We start from the raw sequence: 20064 nt of genomic DNA, 5'->3' as shown, positions 1-20064 counted from the left end.
GGTGCGTGCTTCCCTTGCTGGAAGGGTGGACTTCCAACCACTTCCAATAGTTAGGAATTTCCTAGAAGTTTTACTTCAGGACCCACTTTTCAGTGGGTTGATATTAATTTCCTGTTAGCAAATAAACCCTAAAAGAGCAAAGGTAGTTCTCTCCTCAGGCGTCTAGAAGCCCCTAGGTGACGTGTTGAGTCTCCTGTTCTTGGTTTGTGGAGCAAACCACATTTTGATGATTGCTTGCATGGATTTGCAAGAAGCTTTGGAAACTCTACTCAGATCTTTATTGCCACCAGTTTACAGTATATGTGTTTGTGTCTATGACTTTGCAAACAAAGCAAGGTGCCGCAGGCTCAGATGTGCCTGCCGATGAGAGACTGGCCTTCGTGGAAGATGGGTGAACGGTCTTTATTTCCAGGGTGTTTCCCTCTCAAACATTCAGTTACCCCGGGGTTTTCCTGTGAGTACTTGGACAGGTGTGGATTAGAGTTTTCATTTTTCTTCCAAATTCAGATAGAGCCCAGATATTTAGCCATAGAAACGACATCTAGGAACCACTTAACTTGTGGAATTCGGCTCTTGGGAGAACACAGGGATACACACACACAGACACACACACACACACACACACACACATGCTTTTTTCCCCACTGAGAAGTTTGTTTGGTTTTTGTTTTTGAGACAGAATCTCTCTCTCTTGCCCAGGTTTGAGTGCAGTGGTACAATCAGTCATGGCTCACTGCAGCTTCGACCTCCCAGGCTCAAGCAATCCTCCCACCTCAGTCTCCTGAGTAGCTGGAACTACAACTGTGAGCCTCCACGCCCGGCTAATTTTTGTATTTTTTTGTAGAGACAGGGTTTCACCATCTTGCCCAGGCTGGGTCTCAAACTCCTGAGCTCAAGTGATCCGCCCTCCTTGGCCTCCCAAAGTACTGGGATTACAGGTGTGAGCCACCATGTGCGGCCTCCATTATGGAGTATTTATTTCTTTAATTATTATTTGCAGAAAACATGGGCAATCCTCATTTCTGTCTTTCTTTTCCTGTTTTTTTTTTTTTGAGACGGAGTCTTGCTCTGTGGCCCGGGCTGGAGTGCAGTGGCATGATCTTGGCTCACTGCAAGCTCCGCCTCCCGGGTTCATGCCATTCTCCTGCCTCAGCCACCCGAGTAGCTGGGACTACAGGTGCCCGCCACCTCACCCGGCCACTTTTTTGTATTTTTAGTAGAGACTGGGTTTCACCATGTTAACCAGGACGGTCTCGATCTCCTGACCTTGTGATCTGCCCGTCTCGGCCTCCCAAAATGCTGGGATTGCAGGTGTGAGCCACCATGCCTGACCTCCATTATGGAGTTTTTATTCCTTTAATTATTATTTGCAGAAAACATGGGCCATCTTCATTTCAATAAGGTAAAATAAACAACCTGTTCAGCAATTTCAATTTTTATTAAAAGAGAAAACTGACTGAGTTCTCAAGTAAAAATATATTATTGAAAAAAGACTCAATTTTAAATAAAGAAAATCAATTTCTAATTCTTTTAAAGTCATTAGAAAATATTTAAAAACATACATAAATAAATGAGGGATTTGTGGAGAATATGCACACCTCTCATTTCAAACCTCATTTGCATATATGCTGTTTAGAAACATTAAAAAGAATGACATGCATGTGCCTCCAGTAAACATTTGCTATGTTCAGGGCTCCTTGTAAAATCGTGGAAGTGTTGCTTTCCTTTTAAGATTGCAAAAATAATGGTGCATTATTTTCATAGGGAAAGTATGAAGCATTCCGGGATTTACATGCTATTGCCATCTTTCTGTGAGTTCTGAATAAAATATAAATTAAGATAAAAATAGCCGTGGAACATCTTTCAACCAAACTAGCCCGTTATGCACAAGCCTACCATGAACACACTTTCAAAACCCTTGGAATGCATTCCGCTGCCACCTAATGTTTTACTAATATTTAGAAATACTCTCACGGTGGGAGTTTGCAAATTTTCTCCCTAGAACTTGGGTAAACTGTATTAACATAATTCCAAATCCGATTGCTTTGATGTGGTAAAGACAGAAGGCAGCTTTGCTATTTGCAGTCATGAATTTGAGAAGAAATAAAGAACATTGGGAGGATCCATGAAGATCTCTTAAGAATAATGATTGTTTTTCAAATATATTTATTCTCAGTATAGTATTTTGTAGCCACAATATATGCAGTGTCTGCACAATGCCCAAATAACACTGCTATGAGTAATCTGAGGCAGAAAGAAGAGTATAACACATTCTCATATGCTCATCACCGAATTTCAGCAAACATCAAGACTCTGCTACATTGTCCCCCTTCCCTTCCCTTCCCTTCCCTTCTCTTCTCTCCCCTCCCCTCCCCTCCCCTCCCCTCCCCCCCCTCCCCTCCCCTCCCCTCCCCTCCCCTCCCCTTCCCTCCCCTCCCCTCCCCTCCCCTTCCCTTCCCTCCCCTTCCCTTCCCTTCCCTTCTTTGTCTTGTCTTATTCTGTGACCCAGTCTGGAGTGCAGTGGCATGATCTCAGTTCACTGCAGCCTCAGCCTCCCGAGTTCAAGTGATTCTCCTTCCTCAGCCTCCTAACTAGCTGAGACTATAGGCATGTGCCACCACATCCAGCTAATTTTTTTTTTTTTCAGTAGAGACAGAGCTTCACCATGTTGGCCAGGTTGGTCTCAAACTCTTGACCTCAAGTGACCTTCCCACCTTGGCCTCCCAAAGGACTAGGATTACACGCATGAGCCACTGTGCCCTGCCTCTTTTTTTTTTCTTATGAAATTATTTTAATGCAATCCTCATTAAACTTCATTTTATCCCTACACACTTCACCATACATTGTTAAACAATACGGATATTCTCTTACAATGGCATTACCAAATGTAACACAATTAAGGTAGTGCTTTTCAGTATTATCTAATGTCCAATCTACAATACAGTTTCCCCAGTTGTCTCAGCAACATTTTTTTGCAGTTGATTTGAGTTAGAATCTAAATAAGGTCCACGCATAGGGAAGGGTTCTAGATGGCCCCCAGCTTTCTGTATCTCCCCTCAGTTCTGCCTTTTTCTCCCTGCCGTTGACTTGACGAATGTCTCCTGATGGTGAATTTTATGTGTCAATTTGGCTGGACCAGGGGGTTTAGATGTTTGATCAGGTGCTGTTCTGGATGTTTCTATAAGGTGTTTTGGGATGAGATTAACATTTAAATTGGTGAACTTCAAGGAATGTAGATTGTCCTCCCTAATGTGGACGGGCTCATCCAATCAGCTGAAGGCCTGAATAGAGCAGAAGACTGGCCTCCCCTCAGAGAAGGAATCTGGCAGCAGGCAGCCCTCAGACGTCCTCTGCAGCCCCAGTTCTTCCCTGGGTCTCCAGCCTACTGGCTGCCCTGCAGGTTTTGGATTTATCAGCCTCCATAACTGTGTGAGCAGAGACTGCTCAGTGTTCAAACTGTGTTCAAATAAGGCAAGCACCAACCTGTAACCAAAATACAGCTGTTCTGTACCTCACTGCTGATTCCTGTACATCACTTTACTTTTTTTGTCTGCAAATTTGTTCAGACCGTGAAGCATCCCAGGAGTCCCTCTGAATCTGCTGTGATTCTGGGGGCTGCCCAATTCATGAATTGTTCATTGCTCAATTAAACTCCTTTAAATTTAATTTGGCTGAAGTTTTTCTTTTACCAGGATGGATCAGAGCAAGTGCGGACTGCATTTGGACATCAAGATGAAATCACATCTCAGCCACTTCCCAGGCAATTTGTCCTTAAGAATTTGTGGAGTTGTCAAACCAGCTTAAATTCTATACTTGGTGGATTTTCTTTAATTACACATGCATTCTGCTAAATTCCCAGATGGAAGCAATGCCACCTTTTAAGGTAGCATACTGATTTTGCCTAGAGTGAACATCTCTGTTTACTTCTATAAACCAAAAAGTGTCTGAGACAGATCTCAATCAATTTAGAGGTTTGTTTTGGCAAGTTTCAGGACCATGGCCAGTTACACAGCCTCAGGAGGTCCTGAGAACATGTGGGCAAGGTGGCTCGGTTACAGGTTATACATTTTTGGGAGACGGAAGTTACAGGCAAAGGTATACATCAATACATAGAAGGTACACGTTGATTCGGCCCCTGAAAGGCAGGACGTCTTGAAGCAGGAGGGGGCTTCCTGGTCATAGGTGAATTCCAATTTCCTGAGTGGCAGTTGGTTGAAAGAGTTAAGCTCTGCCTTAAGAGTTGAAGGCAGCTTGAGTTTTAAGGTAAGGAGCGAGGTGTGGAAGCCAAGGTTCTTGTCATGCAGATGAAGGCTCCAGATAGCAGGCTTCAGAGACAATAGATTTAAATGCCTTTCATCAGAACTTAAAAGGCACCGGATTCTTGGTTAATCTCTTTTGGATCAGGAAAAGACCTGGAAAGGGAAGGGAGTTCTCTGCAAGATGTAAATTTCCTCCACAAGAGATGACCTTGTAGGGTCATTTCAAAATATGTCAAGGAAATATATTTTAGGGTAAAATACTTTTATTTCCTTCAGGGCCGGCTACCTGTCATGTTGGTATCTTATAGCTACAAAGAGTCTGTTCCGTCAGTCTTAGGGTCTCCATTTTAATGTCAGTACTATTTATTATATCTGAACTCCAAAAGGAAGGGGTGTAACAAGGCCTGTCCCACCCTCTCTTCCCATCAGGGCCTGAACGAGTTTTTCAAGTTTACTTTGGAGTCCCTGAGATGGGAGTTCATTCAGTCAATTGGGAGGCTTAGAATTTTAATTTTGGTCTACAGTTCCCACCTGGGCAGGAGGCTGTTCATACTAACACTCTGTATTCAGGATTTTGATTCTAACTGAAAACTGGTTCCAACACGGGTCTTCCCAAGGCCTCCCACGCCTCACTTTCCTGCTCTGTGGCTTTCTGCTTAGCTATTCTCTCATGCAAGGCCATCCTCTCTCCCTTGCCTGTGCCTATGACCCTATGCCAATGTCACTACGGGCATAACCACTGACTAAGTGGAATACGCCCTTCCACAGCAGAAGCCTGTGATTTAGAACCAGGCCATTATTATCCAGAGAGAGAATTGGGGTTGACAAAACCGTGCTGCTGCAAAGGAACTGAGAAGGGCCGCTCAGGCTCTGAGGTGGGGATGCCGGGGGAGCTGCATGCATCCAGGCCATTGCCAGCTGCTGACAGAAGCCCTTAGTCCCTCAGCAGCGGCCTCACTGCTGTCTAATTTTGGATGACAAAGGCACAGCATCTTGTGACGTGTGTGAACATTTGACTTGCTATAACTGATGGTCAAGAATCAGAGCCCAGGAGGAAGAAACCCTAAACCCACTAAGTAATGACAGTAGCTGTGGCCACTGTCCTGTCTCCATCCCACCAGGTGTGCGGCCAGGTGTGTGACCAGGTGTGCGGCCAGGTGTGTGGTGAGGTGTGCTCTAAGCAGCAAGCCTGGGAGATGGAGGGTGGATAGTTACCTTGCAAAAGTTTGGAGAGAACTGCTACTCATGACTGTCTGTAAGCCATGGCCTCAAAGAGGTAACTTTATGCCCTGAAAAGAACTGAATGCCCGCTTAGGTGATCACCTTACAAAGCTTTCACATAGTGACCCTATAGTAATGCCTAAAAGGGGGCATTAGCTCATGTCATACACTACACTGTGTCTCAGGAGTGAGGAGCCTGCCCGTCCAGAGGCCTGAGGATGACTGCCTTTCCCATGAAAAAGTGGACGGAGGGAACTGGGTTGGTCCCTGGACTGTTGGTTTGGAATCAGAGGGTCTTCCCCATGCTGGACTCTCATACTGACCCCAGCCATCAGGGGAGCCCTGCCCGTGGCTGAGACCCTGCCTCCGTCTGGTGAGGGGTGGTGGATGTAGAAGACTTCTTGGTCCACTGGTGGAGATGGAAGGTCCGGGCTGCTTCCATTGGGTTCAAACAAGGATGGACGTGCATCACTCAGGCTACCGGACGTGTGGGAGGAACTCTGTCCCCAAAAGATATGTCCATCTGAAAACTCAGAAGGTGCCCTCTTTTGGGAGAAGGGCCTGCACAGATGTAACTAAGGCATAAGGATCACTCAAAATGAGTTCATCCTGGATTAGGATGGGTCCTAAATCTAATGTTGGGCTTCCTTAAAAGAGACAGAAAAGGAGAAGACAGAGAGAAACAGAGGGGAGAAGGCTACATTGGGATGGAGACAGAGATTGGGGTGATGGGTCTGCAAGCCAAGGCCAGGATTCTCCCCACAGCCTCCAGAAGGAACAGATCCTGAGGATGCCTTGACCTCAGACTCTGGCCTCTAAGACTATGGAGTATAAATTTCTATTATTTTAAGCCCCTCAGTTCATTACACCAGCCCTGTGGAGACAAACACAGCAGCTTGAACTAATGCCCTTCCTAGCCCTTAGCCAACGTGTTCCAGATCAGTCAGCATCTTTTTCTTTCATTAATTTATAAAGCATTAGACTCAAGAAATGTTCCAGGAAACACTCTCTTTTACTCCTGGGTCATAGAGTATAAAATTACACCATTAGAGATTCATTCTTCAGGTTTGAAAGCCCTATTTCTGCCTGGGAGGGATAGTGCACCAAGCATCCAACACTGTAGGGAGAATTACGATAAGCTTCGGTCACTGGCAAGAGGGTCTTGCATTATGTGGGAACCCGTGGTGAACAGGGACATTAGGAACCAGAGGGTAGGCCATGGTAGGTAGTGACCCTTGCAGGAGGCCATCCTCTGCAGGCCTCCAGAGCTCCCATGTGTCTTGCTGGCTGTGCCAAGACACTGAGGCCCCAAGCTCTCGGCTATCCAGCCCATTTCTCATACTGTTTATGTAGCTTGTCATCTTGAGGGATGAGATCATCACTCTGTCTTCCCCACAGACAGCAGCAGGCTTGCTTACTGCTTGCTACAAAAACTGGGTTCCCACTTCTACACTGCTGGTGGGAATGTAAACTAGGACAGCCACTATGAAAGACAGTCTGAAGATTCCTTAAAGAACTAAAAGTAGAATGACAATTTGATCCAGTAATCCCACTACTGGGTATCTATCCAGAGGAAAAGAAGTCATTATACAAAAAGGATACCTGTACATGCTTATAGCAGCACAATTCACAATCGCAAAAATGTCAAATCAACCCAAATGCCCACCAGTCAACGAATGGATAAAGAAGCTGTGGTATATTTCCATGATGGAATACTACATCGCCATACAAAGGAATGAATTAATGGCATTTACAGCGACCTGTATGAGATTGAAGACTGTTTTAAGTGTGCATGCATCTGTGTTTACTAAACCCTCCTAGTGACCCTGGGAGGCAGGGATTGTGTTGTTTTAATGATGTGGGAACCTGGGAACACAGGCGAAGCAGCTCACCAGGTCCACAGAGCAGGAAGGTGGCGCATGAGACATGAGGCCGAGAGGCTGGCCCTCCAATCTCTGCTTTTCTTAGAGTCTAAGATGGAACTCAAAGGAAATGAGGTGGTTTCTGCCTCCACTTCCTCCTCACTTATTTCCTATTACTGCTTTGAGATTTGAAGGATGATAGGGGAAAAAGAGAGGCTCAGAGAGAGAGGAAGAGAGGGAGACAGAAAGGAGGTGTGAACAGCACGAGCAGACCCTGACAGCTCAGCTCCTTGGTGTGGGTTGTAGAGAAAACAGGGGCATTGGTTTGTGCACTGAAAAGTCCAGTTGTCACCTGGGACTTGGGCGCTCATGTCCCCGAGGATGGTGATGGCATCATGCGGAGCCGTCCTGTACCTGAGGCAGCAGCAGGGAGAATGTGTGCCCCTGTGTGCTTCATCTCTCAGCTTTCTGTGGCTCATTCATTTTCTAGAATATTAAAGCAGATAAACAAATGTTGAAAATTAAAAAGTAGGAGTATTAAAGCTCATAACCTTATTTTAAATGGAAATATTTTACCTATACTTAAATCAGAATTTATTATAATTTTACCTATTGACTTTAAATGATGCAAAACCATCAGTAATCTTTTTAAAACGTCTTTCCATCTTTCCTTCATTTTCAACTGAGTGTTGTAAATGAAATCAAATGAGAGAAGGAGTATGTGAGATAGATTTAAAATGTTAGCAAAAGGTAGGAATATTCTTCCTGAATTTGAAAATGAATGAAAAGGAAAGGTAAAAAAAAAAATAGAAATGTATGAATCACCACACAAGAGTATCAATTATTCTGGGAAAAGGGAAATTAAATAGAAATTTACATTATAGATGCCTTAGTTTAACATTTGAAGTGGAGAAATGCAAAATTAAAAAACTGTCTTCAGATTTTGAATTTTTACTGAAGATATTCTGCATGAATACATTTGATTTTCAAAAAGCAGCCACTGACTCGACGCTAAAACATTCTGATGATTTAAGTTCTGGTCAGACTTCCTCTTAAATAGGTGGTTTTGAGAAGCCTGTTACGTCAACAGTTTGTAATATAAAATCAGCATCACGTTGGTATCTTTTTTAAAAATTCTATTATGTGTCGGTGGTATGTTTTTATTATTATTATTTATTTTTCTTTAAGTCCTGCGATACATGTGCAGAACGTGCAGGTTTGTTATATAGGTATACATGTGGCATGGTGGTTTGCTGCACCTATCAACCTGTCATCTAGGTTTCAAGTCATGCATGCATTAGGTAGTTGTCCTAATGTTCTCCCTCCCCTTGTCCCCCATCCCCCAACAGGCCCCAGTGTGTGATGTTCCCCTCCCTGTGTCCATGTGTTCTCATTGTTCAACTCCCACTTATAAGTGAGAACATGCGGTGTTTGATTTTCTGTTCCTGTGTTAGTTTGCTGAGAATGATGGCTTCTAGCTTCATCCATGTTCTTGCAAAGGACATTAATTCATTCTTTTTTATGGCTGCATAGTATTCCATGGTGTACTATAAAGACACATGCACATGTATGTTTACTGCAGCACTATTTACTATAGCAAAGACTTGGAACAAACCCAAATGCCCATCAATGGTAGACTGGATAAAGAAAATGTGGAACATATACACCATGGATGTCTTCTAAAAGTCATTTGTGAGTTTTGCTTAGTAAAATTTTATCTTAGTTTGGAAGAGGTCATCGGAATTTTTAACAATATAAGTCACAGTAGTATCATGTAAAAAGAGTTTCAGTAAACTGAAGTTAATTTAAAAAATTTAAGATTGTTACCTGGTCTGGAGAAATGGACAAATATGGCAATTATGTCATAGAAAACGAGGTAACCCAAGAAGTAGATTTAGAAAATACTATTGATGAATTTGCTTCTATCAAATTCTGGGAAGTGAAATTTATTTTTATTTATTTATTTATTTATTTATTTATTTATTTATTTTGAGATGGAGAGTCACTCTGTTGCCCAGGCTGGAGTGCAGTGGTACTATCTTGGCTCACTGCAACCTCTACCTCCTGGGTTCAAGGGATTCTCCTGCCTCAGCCTCCCAAGTAGCTGGCATAACAGGTGTGTGCTAACATGCCCAGCTAATTTTTGTATTTCTAGTAGAGATAGGGTTTCACTATGTTGGCCAGGCTGGTCTTGAACGCCTGACCTCAAGTGATCTGCCCACCTTAGTCTCCCAAAGTGCTGGGATTATAGACAAGCCACTGTGGCCGGGAAACTAAAATTATAATAAATTTTGTTTTTGGTATAAATACAATACTTAAAATAATGCTGTGAGTTTTAACACATCCACTTTTAAATTGTTTTCCACATTTTCTTTCTTTTTTTTTTTGAGACAGAGTTTCTCTCTTGTTGCCCAGGCTGGAGTGCAATGGCCTGATCTTGGATCACTGCAACCTCTGACTCCCGGGTTCAAGTGATTCTCCTACCTCAGCCTCCTGAATAGCTGGAATTACAGGCATGCGCCACCACGCCGGGCTAATTTTGTATTTTTAGTAGAGATGGGGTTTCTCCATGTTGGCCAGGCTGGTCTCGAACTCCTGACCTCAGGTGATCCTCCCACGTTGGCCTCCCAAAGTACTGAGATTACAGGTGTGCGTCACTGCACCCGGCCCTGTTTTCCTTATTTTCAACTAGTTTAACGTCCTGGATAAAAGTAAACTATTAAAGAAATTCATAAAAACATGCGTATGAGGCTGGGGGACACATCTCTCCTGCCTCAGGCGCTGAACTGACTGAACACAACCCCATCCAATCCTGTCTTTACGGCAAATTTTGATATTTTGTTTATTGTGGACTTTTCTTGCACTCGTTTTGATTTTTAAAAAATATTGCATGAAACAGGATTCATCTTGGTGGCTGAGACCCTGGAACAACTTTCCTCACCCTGAACCCGACCCCTGTGGAGGTCTGCCGTGCGGGGCGGGTGGAGGTCTGCCGTGCGGGGCGGGTGGAGGTCTGCTGTGCCGGACGGATGCGGGGGCCATTCTGCTTGTCTATCACCAGGCCGCCCCTGTGCGGGCACATTTTTTGGCACAACTGTGTCTCCAGCTCCTCCTTCCCGGAAGCTGAGGCTTTTGAAATTGCAATGTGAAGACGTCACAGAAAGTCTCTGCCTAAACCCCACAGGGACGCTGACCTCTGGGAAGAACAGTTTTGGCTTGACCGGTTAAGATACCTAGTTTGAAATGTTTCAAATATTGGGGAATGTTGAGTATTTGAGGAATTAGGAGATTGTCCAGCTGGAATGAGGTTCACACGGGGTCAGGCTTCTTCCTCCCTGTTTTACAGTTCCTTTTCTTTAGCATGATGTTAAAACACGGGCCCAAAGCCCCACTGGTCACATTGCAGGCAGTCCACTTCTTTCCACAAACACTTCTCAGTCTTAACATTGTCTAGAGGAGCAGACGAAGCCTGTGTGCTCAGAAGTACATTAGAAGCAGCATTTGCAAGAGGCTGTCTCCTTAGGCAGTGAGGGGGTGCAGGGCTCATCTCTTCTTCCAAGGATGTGGAAACTTCCTGATGGGCAAATGCAAGAGATCAAGTCAGGGTCAGTAACCTGCCCTGGGCCTTTCTTGGTTTTTTAAGGTTAACAGATTTATTTTAAACTGTGTCGAACAAGGCAAGGTAGAAGCTTGCCTAGTAGCTGAGAGATAGAAATTGTCAAACCCAGTAGAGAATGGAAGACATTTCATGATCCCTTGAATTTCTTCTTCCCCCTGCACACCTGACATGAGGCATTCTAGATTGTGGATTCACTAGGGAATAATTTGGCTTTTGCCCCATGGAAGATGCACTTGCATCTGGGGGACTGTCTTTCCTATTTCCCTTTGTGCAGTTGTCTCTCACTTACCTTGAGCTGAGAGCCTTGTGTTATTTAGCTTTCTGGTGGATAATGTTAAATATTAACAGGGTCTTGCTCTGTCACCCAGGTTGGAGTTCAGGGATGCGGTCATGGCTCACTGCAGCCTCGACCTCTTGGGCTCGAATGATCCTCCTGTCTCAGCCTCCCAAATAGCTGGGACCACAGATATGTGCCACCACACCAAGCTCACCTTTTTACTTTTTGTAGAGATGAGGTCTCACTTTGTTGCCCAGACTGTTCTCAAACTGCTGAGCTCAAGTGATTCTCCTATCTTGGCCTCCCAAAGTGCTGAGATTACAGGCATGAGTGACCTGCCCAGTCTGTGAATGATGTTAAGTTAGAAAAATAAGAAGATGAGCAACAACCACAACTGTTTTCAGGATCTTAGTTCCGTAATATTCTCTTAAGAAAACCAATATTCTGTTGTTAGTAAAAACAATAACAACAAGAAAGATGCAGTTTCTCTAAGTTTGTCTGGAAAGATGCAGATATTGCATAGGCAATTTACCCCAAATTAGGAACACACACAGAACACACAGCATGAGATTTCGGCATAAGTTTATGCCATTTTTTCTTCTCTATTGTGTTTATTGAAAGATGTTCTTATTCCAAGTTTTTGGAATCTAGTTTAGGATAATTATTTTCTTTTTCACCTATAATCTGCCAACCATTTTCTGTAGAGAAAAACATGGACTCCCGTGAGTAAGAAGACAGGCCAGATAGATTTTATTTTATTTTAAAAAATATTTATTTATTTAGAGTCAGGGTCTCACTCACTCACCTAGGATGGAGTGCAGTGGCTCCATCACGGCTCACTGCAGCATCAACCGCCTGGGCTCAAGGGATCTTCCCACCTCATTCCCCTGAGTAGCTGAGACTGCAGGTGCATGCCACCATGCCCAACTAATTTTTGTATTTTTTGTAAAGATGTGTGTATCAGTCTGTTCTCCCACTGCTATGAAGAAAATACCTGACACTGGGTAATTTATAAATAAAATATTTAATTGATTCAAAATTCCGTATGGTTGGGGAGGCCTCAGGAAACTTACAATTATGGTGAAAGGCACCTCTTCACAAGGCAGCAGGAGAAAGAATGAGTGCAAGCAGGGGAAATGCCAGATGCTTATAAAACCATCACATCTCATGAGACTCACTCATTATGAGTACAGCATGGGGGAAAGTACCCTTATGATTAAATTACCTCCACCTAGAATGACCTTGACATGTAGGGATTATTGCAATTCAAGGTGAGATTTGGATGGGGGCACAGAGCCAAACCATATCAACAGGGTTGTACCATGTTGCCCAGGCTGATCTTCAACTACTGAGCTCAAGAAATCTGCACCTCCTTGGTCTCCCAAAGTGCTGGGATTACAAGGCGTGAGCCACCATGCCCAACTGCCTGATAGATTTTAAATGCACAGATAAAGGTGATGATGGAAAGAATCTTTAGCGGAATAGGGAAAAGTCTGCAAAACAGTCACTGTCAAAAATGGGAGGTCTTGTTTATTCACATAGACTGTGATATGGTTTTGTTGTGTCCCCACCCAAATCTCATCTTGAATTGTAGTTCTCATAATCTCTATGTGTCATGGGAAGGACCAGGTGGAGATAATTGAATCACGAGGGCAGTTTCCTCCATCCTGTTCTCGTGATGTGAATTAGTTCTCACAAGATCTGACGGTTTTATAAGGGGCTTCCCCCTTTGCTGGGCACTCATTCTTTTCTTTCCTGCTGCCATGTGAAGAAGGACGTGTTTGCTTCTCCTTCTACCATGATTGTAAGTTTCCTGAGGCCTCTCCAGCCCTGCAGAATTGTGAGTCAATCAAACCTCTTTTTTAAAGAAATTACCCAGTCTTGGGTATTTCTTTATTAGTAGCATAAGAACACACTAATACAAACTGTCTTAAATAGTGCTTTCTAGTGATTGTTTTCCTTTAGCAGGAAATATACCTAACACTGCAATACAAATATGCTAGTTATAACCGAATCTCATCAGAATGTTTAAGGCATGAGATTTAGGGATAAGCTGTATTTCCTCATTAGACAGAAGCTCCTTTTTATTTCAACTTAAGTTGTGAAACTTTCTAAAAAATGATTCAGTTCACTGTGAACCTGCTGAACTTTGTTGTTATTGTTAAAATTTTAATGAGAGTCTGACCTCATTTCTCATTGTCTGGTAGAAATGTAGGAAATTGACCAAGAAGGATTCATGCTGTTACTCTAGATTTTTAAAAAATATGATTCCTCTTTTATAGCCATTTGCTTTTTTCTCCTAAAGGAGAAGTGCAGAAAAATCACAACTAATAAATGATTCTGGTCGAGAGAGTTTTTTACACTGTAGAGCTATGTGACATTTTTCTTCTTTTCTCATTTAGCTGATGTTGGTATGGTGTCTAATAGTTTGCAAAGCGTCTTCATATATATTCCATTTGATTGATCCTCACAGGAAGCCTATGGGGCAGACAAAGGATGTAGTGGCACTTTTGACAAATCCTCAGAGGTATTAAATAATGTGCCTGAGATCACACAGCTAACGTGTGGTTATGACTGAGTGTATATGTCACCCACAAGACATGCATTGAAACCCTCCCCTCCCCTCACCATGTGGCTGTATTTGGAGTGGAAGAGTAATTAAGGTTAATGAGGTCATAGATTGGGATCCTAATCTAATGGCATTCATGCCTTTTTAAGAACACACCAGAGAGAGCTCTCTGGTTCTCTCTGCCCCACGTAAGGATACAGTGAGAAGACAGCCGTCTGCAAAACAGGAAGAGAGTCCTCACTGAACACTGTGCCAGCACCTGACCTTGAACTTCCAACCCCTAGGACTGAAAAATCAATGTCTGTTGTATTAATAAAACACCACTTTGTGGTATTTTCTATGGAAGCTTGAGCAGACTAAGAGATTTTGGTGCTGGGGGGCAGGGGTGCTGCTGCAACAAATACCTAAAAATGTGGAAATGGCTTTGAACCTGGGTAATAGGTAAAAAGCCTAGATGGCTGTGAAGGGCTTGTTGGTAGAAATATGGTTGTTAAAGGTGACTCTGGTGAAGGCTCAGAGAGGAAAGGGGAGAACTGGAGAGAAACCTTCTAGTATCTTAGAGAATGCAGGTGTCATAGAATGTTATGGAAAAGCTGATTTTGAAGAGAACGCACGGGGTTTGTCTGAACATCCATTTGATAAAGAGATGAGTGTGGGTGGGAAACATGGCTTTAATCACCCACCTCAGCAGGATCCAGGAATAGAGACTGGATGACTCCCAGAGATCCTGTCAGCTTGAACCAGAGGGGACATGGTGGGGACAAAATAAAGGAAGGCATCAGACTGCTGGGATTCCACAGGAGGTGATCACGGAGCTATTCTGCTGCGTGTATGTTTTATCTTTCAGAAAAATGGAAGCATGACCCTTGATGGTAATTCAGAGATTATCAGGTCTGCCTCTTTGGTTTCTGTTTTAATGGGCCAGAACTCCATGGCTCAGAACATGGGGGGTGGGGTCACCCAGTAGAGCCCTGGGGTGATGCTGCCATCCCCCATGGGCTGGAAGGAGGAGCATTAGCCAAATAAAATATTTCTCAAGCCTTAAGGTCTAATACAATTTGCCTTACTAGATTCTGGGCTTGTCTGGAACCTGCTGCCCCTTTCTTCTTTCCTATTTCTCTCTTTCGGAATGAGAATGTGTATCCCTACTATTGTACTTTGGAAGGGCCTATTTATACAGTTTCACTGGTTCACAGCTGTAGGACAATTTTAGCTTAGGATGAATTGTGCCTTGAGCCTCACCTATATCAGGTTCAGATGACATTGAGATGAGACTCTAGACTTTAAGCTTCAGCACTGATGCTGGATTGGGTGAAGACATTTGGGGATGTTGGGCTGGAATGAATGTACTTTGCATGCTAGGAGGTCATGAGGTTTTGGAGGTTGTAAATGTTTAGGTGGAATTTTATTAACTGAATGTTTGTGTCACCCCAACATTTGTATGTCAGGGCCTTAACATCTAATGTGGCTGTATTTGGAGATGGGGTCTTTATAGAAGTAATTCGGGTTATATGAGGTCATGAGGATGGGACCCTAATCAGATAGGGCTGGTGTCCTTATTATAAGACACGTGGGAGGGCTAAGCTCTAGTTGCTTTCTTTCTGCCATGTGAGGACACAGGGAGAAGGGGTTGTTTGCAAGTCTGGACACCTGCTGGTACCTTGATCTTGGACTTCTAGTCTCTGGAATGATGACAAATACATGTCTGTTGTTGAAACTACCCAGTTCATGGTATTTTGTCATAGCAGCCTGAGCTCACTAATACACATGGTAATGTAGTTGATATGCAGACTCCTAATAGGATACAGATCCCAGTATACCAGTCTGCTTTTTAGTGTGTTTCTATGAAAATATAAACAGATGATGTATTCTTGATCTCAAGATCTACAAACCTCCACCTGATTCACTCCCAGAGAGTTAAGTAGATATTTATACCAGGCTCTAGCATCAATGTCAGTGATCCTAGGAGGAGCCAAGGCATCGCTACGGAGTCTTGACTCAAGTCAGGCTTCAGTTTGAGTGATGATTTTACTACCTGCTAAAGGCATGGCCTTGGTGAAGCTGCTTACCTTCTTCACACCTCATCTGTTCCATTACTAATCAAAATAGCAGGTAAGGCAGAAGGACACTGAGTATTTACAACTTGCGTGGGGACAGGTGCATGGTGAGCACATAGAAAACATTACTTACCAGGAGAAATTCCATCACAACTATGAATCACCACCAGCAGTTCCGCAGCATACCTGCCATAGTTGGCCATGACAATGACAGAAGAGGGAAATGTGAAGTGGCTTGAATACATCTTTGGCTGTGAGTTATTAATTTGTATCTGGTTTTGTTCTGGTTGTAGAGAAAGACTGGGGAGAGCATGGAAATTAAGCACAGCAGCCTAGTTGAAGAGGCGGGGATGGGTGCTGATGAGGACTGAGGTTCTATCACCAGGCTCTGCCTGCTGGGATGCGTCAAGGACTCCCTCTCCTTGTGGGGATGCGCTGAGGAACCCCTATCCCTGCCGGGGTGCATTGTAGACCCCCTCTCCCTTCCGGGATGCATCCAGGACCCCCTCTCTTTGCCAGGATGAATCAAAGATCCCCTCTTCCTGCGGGATGCCTCGAGGAGCCCCTCTTCCTGCTGGGATGCCTCGAGGAGCCCCTCTTTCTGCTGTGATGCCTCAAGGAGCCCCTCTTCCTGCTGGGATGCCTCAAGGAGCCCCTCTTCCTGCTGGGATGCCTCGAAGACCCCCTCTTCCTGCTGGGATGCCTCGAAGACCCCCTCTTCCTGCTGGGATGCCTCGAGGAGCCCCTCCCTATGGGAATGCGTCGAGGAGCCCCTCTCGCTCAGGCTGCTGTATCCTCCCACCTTTCTCTTACTTTCTGTGCAAAATACAACGCTCATGAGAACCTGAAAGGGGAAATGGCAAAATCCAAAAATCTTCTTTCTGGGACAGAATGAAGATTGTTCTTTTCACTGAGGATTTTAGATTTTTAAAAATCCCTCAGCATGCTGGCAGGCTTAAAAATGTAAATCTTCTGCTGACTCCATTCTCTAGTATTAAGGAATTAAACCCAACAGAGTTGTCAAATGCTTCTTAGCCAGAGATAAGAAAGAGAAAGAACTTCGCTAGTTTCATTTAGATGCAACCAAGTCATCATATTTCAGCTCTGTTTCCCTAATAATTAAGCCTAAAGACATAGCTAGATTCAATTTTTAAAAGAATCTTTTTCAAAGTACATAAAATTTATGGAAAAATGCATGTCTCAGTAAAGGTAAATATATTAATGTTATAAATATTACTAATAAAAATTCTAACAGCAAGGCATCCTTGCTGTTTAAATCAGGGTTAGAGTTAGGGTTAAATATCAGTTCCAAGTTACCCCGGGGTGGGCAAGAGCAGGGGAAGCTGTCCACACATGTGGTGTCCCCTTCTGAAGCTCTTGGTGAACCCGGTGTGGGTTTCCAGTGAGGGTTCACACCCGCACACACACGTGATCTGCAGATGAGACTGACTCCTTTACTAGAAAATTGCAGGTATTATGTTCACATCTTGTTTTCTTTTTAAGCTTGGATTACTAGACTCTGTCTGTAGCCATGATCAGAGGATGGTTCTAAATGCTTCCTCGAAACCCAGCAGTGGCTCAGTCATAATGAAAGCATCTGTATTTTCCAGCCTCTGCTGCTCATTCTGACAGACCGCAGACCTTGAGTCGTGTCGAGTGTAATATCAGCTGTCAGGATAGTGGCACATTTTCTCTATTAGAAGCAAACTTAGAGTCACATTTTCATCAACCTGCCTTTGGCTCGTGATTATGAGGGAGACGGTCTAATTGATCTGTGTCCCCAGCAGCCTTCTGTGTGGAAGGAGTCAGAACTGCAAAGTCACATAGGCGACTGGCTGTCGCAGGTGGGGTTCTTCTGAAGCAGACGCTGCGTCTGGGACCAACGCACATGGGAGGCCGGTGGGGAGGGCAGGGCGAAGAAGGCTGATGAGGCCTCGTCAAGGCTTAGCTCACCTCTGGGGAGGCCTGGGGGATGCTGCGTTCCAGAACTTCCTCTGTGTGGCTGGGATGCTCATCACCTTGTGTGGGCTCCCTAGACACCCCCATCCTGAGGGAGCTCATCGCTGGAGGCTCCCGCCAACCTCACTCTGCAGCTGAACCCAGTCCTTCCTGAAAGGGGCCTGGGAGGCACATGTCCATGTCCATCACACGGGCAAACATGGTGCCCCTGTCCAGCCAGCCAGTGGCTCCCATCACTCACTACAGAGCCTGCCTGAAGAGCAGGACACCACCTGAACCACTGTGGGGACTGCTAACCTTCCCCCAAGCCCAGGATCCAGCCTCCTGCCAGACAGCCCAGGTGATAAGAGGGACAGGCAGGTAATCTGCTGAATCGATTCTCCTCCCAGGAGGCTTGCTTTCCTTTTAGGGGTCTCCTGAAAGTAATGAGGGACCTGGAGAAATGCTGCAGTCCCAGAACTGCTGCCATGGACCAACGTTAGGGTGAGGTTCTGTGGCTCACAAGCCTGTCCTGCCTCAGATCAGAGCCCAGAGGCACCACCTCCCCTGCCCCTGGCAAGGCTGACCTTGGTGGAGATGAAAATGCTGAAGGGATGAGTAAATCATACAGGAGTTGGGGAGGAGGAGGGCCAAGGAGATGGGGACTCCATCAAAGGAAAGGTGAACTGGGGAGCCACTTGGTCATCCTGCTGGCGTGTTTGTGTTTCATATTTAAAGAGAAAAAGAATCATGTGTTTGCTGAGCATCTCTGCTGGTGTTTTTTGTTTTTTTTTTTTCTAGATACCTTACAGAGTCTCGTTTGATCTTGACAAAAAGTGAGATGAGAGAATCTGCTCAGGTCTGCAAGGACAGGAAGTGACTGGGCTGTGACGTGAACCCTCGCTCTGCTGGGCGCTGGTCCCTGGGTCTTCTCCTGACACTGCATCCTGTAGCAGGTGGGAGTGCCTGGAAAGGCTCCAGGCGCACGGACAGATGAGGTGGCTTCCTGGTGGCTTTGCTCCCTGTCTGGGAATCCACACCTGCCAAGCCGTCGGGGCTCTCTCCTCCTTTATCTACGTGGCCGCTTTGATCACACGTGGGGCAGTTTCCTTTTACTCTCATGATGAACAAAAGCTGTTTATGTGTCATTTGCTTCTCACTTGTTTGCTTCTCGAGCGACTCGGGGAGCTTTGAGTGTGCTGACGGCAGTAGGTACAATCAGAGTCACAATTAGACAGTGATTCACATTATGTAAAAGATTCATCACGCCAGTGGATGCAAAATGACACGCCGGCTGCCTGGCAGTGATTGCTGCACACTTCAGCCTCACTGGCTCGGCTGTAATCACAGTCGGGCCAATGCCCTTCCAAGGTGTCATTATGGGCAATCTCGCAAGGTATGTGTGAGTGCACGCATGTGTTGTCATGGAATTCGAATTCCTCCGTGTCCTGGTATCGGTGGGGAATGACCCATCTGCCTCCTTCCCTGATTTGATTTAAGAGTTCCAGCCCATTTTAACCCACGCCTATGGGATACATCTGGATGGGCACCTGGCCCGAACGGTCAGCTCATTCCCAGTGGGGCTGCCAGCTCGGACCCCCTTTCGCCTCTGTCCTCCCCACCCCATTAGACAGGACTGCCCAGCATCGCCCCCCATGGGGCCAAGTCCCAGGTTGATGAGCTGTGCCCACCTCAGAGGAGAAAGTTCTGTCCCTGGTGCTGCACAAATGACTTTATAACTTGCCATTAACAATATGCAGGACAAACAATCATTTATAGATTCCAGCAGGAGAGCAAGATTCTCATTGCAGAGGCTGAACATGTGCAACTGCATTTGCTATAAAATCAGCAGCTGTGCTTCAGGACTTTTGAGAGTTTTCTTTCCTTGTTTCCCTCCCTCCCTCCCTCCTTCCCTCCTCTCTCTCTCCTTTCTTTCTTTCTTTCTTTCTTTCTTTCCTCCCTCCCTCCCTCCCTCCCTCCCTCCCTCCTTCCTTCCTTCCTTCCTTCCTTCCTTGCTTTCTCTTTCCTTCTTTCTTTCTTTCTTTTTCTTTTTTTTCTGAGACAGAGTCTCACTCTGTCACCCAGGCTGGAGTGCAGTGGCACCATCTCAGCTCACTGCAAGCTCCACCTCCCGGGTTCATGCCATTCTCCTGCCTCAGCCTCCCGAGTAGCTGGGACTACAGGTGCCCGCCGCCACGCCTGGCTAATTTTTTAAATATTTTTTGGTAGAGACAGGGTTTCACCATGTTAGCCAGAATAATC

Source organism: Macaca mulatta, chromosome 9 (genome assembly GCF_049350105.2).
Source record: "Macaca mulatta isolate MMU2019108-1 chromosome 9, T2T-MMU8v2.0, whole genome shotgun sequence".
Taxonomy (NCBI): Eukaryota; Metazoa; Chordata; class Mammalia; order Primates; family Cercopithecidae; genus Macaca; species Macaca mulatta.
The sequence above is the reverse complement of the archived record's forward strand: the minus strand, read 5'-3'. Positions refer to the sequence as shown.